The 2,108-nt window shown below is 41.5% G+C and overlaps 1 non-coding gene across 1 annotated transcript; it reads right to left on the reverse strand.

The window, feature by feature from the left end:
* Nucleotides 1–1,757: 1,757 nt before the first annotated feature.
* Nucleotides 1,758–1,880, reverse strand: LOC147451911 (U6atac minor spliceosomal RNA). The gene has a single exon (XR_015189038.1). It is a non-coding gene; the product is annotated as a U6atac minor spliceosomal RNA (small nuclear RNA).
* Between the last annotated feature and the right edge of the window lie 228 nt (nucleotides 1,881–2,108).

Genomic DNA, 2,108 nt, shown 5'->3' on the forward strand with positions numbered 1-2,108 from the left:
TATGTAGTCTATAAAATTTTTTAAAGAACATCATCTCTAACCGTAAGAAAAACTTAGACAATCGTTTAAGTCTAAGAATGTTTTACCTCCGTATCCTCATCCATTTCTTCGAGAGCTTTCCTTGTAAGTTCGATGCTTTAACGATCATCTCCACCAATTGAAAGTAGTGGTTTGTGTGGGTGGAAAGTGCTTTTGAGGACACTCTAATAAAAGGAAGGGAAAGATTTTATTTCCACCTAGATGCTTGCCATTGTTTGCACCAAATCCTACTCATTTCATTGGATAAGTAGGATAGGCAGGTGAAGAGACTTTGGTCTTCAAAGTCAATTTCAAATTATGTCGGCGCTGCCTCCTTTCACCTTGGATCCTTCATACCTGCATAAATAGAAAGCATCAGAGTGACTCATCTTCTTTGGACCAAGTTTCTTTGCAATGTCAACGAGAAGAAGAAATTGAACACCTTCTATCGCCACTGCCTGCAAATGAGTAATTGGAGTCAAGAACTTTCTCCAACGCTTCATCTTCCTCTATCATCCACTCTTTCTCCTCGACAAAACTAGGCTCTGTTGGAGATCAAGCCTAATGCCCTAGCCTAGGAGTACCTTAGCCCTAGCCTAGGAGTACCTTAGTCCTAGTTTAAATCTTCATTTTAAAGCTTTCAATAAGGCTAAAGGGTTTTTTGCTCTCTAGGGACTTTTTACCTTTAGCACTCTCAATTCTCTCCCTAAATCACTCTAAGATTAGGCGTAGTCTTCCAGCCTCTCTCTCTCTCTCTCTCTCTCTCTCTCTCTCTCTCTCTCTCTCTCTCTCTCTCTCTCTCTCTCTCTCTCTTATTGGACCCTTTCCTATATCTCTACAATCACTCCCTAGATATAGGATTTACTTCCTTTTGAGCTCCCTATATATAGGGACATTACGTTTTGTATCCGTGTGTCTTTTTTATCAGTTACAACACTTGCAAAGAGTAGTTCTTATGCTTTAATTCAGTCTTTATTGATTCTATTTATCTAATGTGGTATCAGAGCCATATTAATTCATGTCTATGAGCTTTCATCACGGTAAACTTTCAAGCCTCACACAGAAGAGCTGAAAAATTGCTCTGCAAAGCCTTAAAATTTTAGAACCTCAAGGTGTTTTTTAATAACTCGTAGCCTCAACAAAGTTCTCGACTCACGTTTCATGTGAGGTGGCCAGCTTCGAACTCTCCAATTGCTCGACACTGTCGTCAATGGCAATTTTCTAGAGCAATACAATTAGCGAAAGTAAGTGTAGGGGATGGACAATCGGCATCCTTGCGAGCATTAAACTAGTTCTGCTTCTCCAAAACGAAGCTTGAAACTCCCAGAAGGATTGGATGACAGTGGACGGCAACGCTGGCTCATCTCGACATCTTAGCATTCGAGCTTCTCTCGCCTTGAATCACCGTAGGGATCTTCAATCAAGCTCACTGTGGTCTCCCACACACAAGCTGCATGTACAGAACTTCAACAACCTTGCCTAATCCCGCCAACGGTTCCAAATCATTATCATGGAGACTCGCTTTGTGCAGTCATTTTGATGACTTTCACCGCATGGATCATTAATTCACTGCATGGCGATCAACCTTAGACACTCCACTCGCCAGATACTGGCTCGTAGCTATCACCTGCAAGGAACGACGGTAATCACTCCTGGTAGCTTTGCTGCGCAGACTTTTATAAAGCTTCATTTATTTAAAAAAATTGTAAGCCCTCCAAAAGGCGTGTCCCATAGGGTTTTTACATTGCTTGTCTTAAAGTTCTTCCGAGGTAGAGTGCCCTGACATGGTTTTGATCTAGAGCCCGAAAGCTTCTCTCGACCTTCTCAAGGAAGGTACTAGCCAGCTCTCCTTCACCCAATACAAAGCCCTTGTCTCATAAGACTTAGGTTCTATCAACCAATAACCTAAGGTTGTAAAGGCTCATGTTTAAGGAATTATCGAGCTCCAAAAAGGAGAAAAACCCCTCGTAAAAGAGAATAGACACTGCCTCTGAATAAAATCAAGAGGTAACTTGACCTTCTCTGGCAATGAGTAAAAACTCATCTTCAATTAGCACACTCACAAACGAAACTAAAACACCAGTAAACCG

Source organism: Adiantum capillus-veneris, chromosome 8 (genome assembly GCF_014529385.1).
Source record: "Adiantum capillus-veneris isolate H3 chromosome 8, ASM1452938v2, whole genome shotgun sequence".
Classification (NCBI taxonomy): Eukaryota; Viridiplantae; Streptophyta; class Polypodiopsida; order Polypodiales; family Pteridaceae; genus Adiantum; species Adiantum capillus-veneris.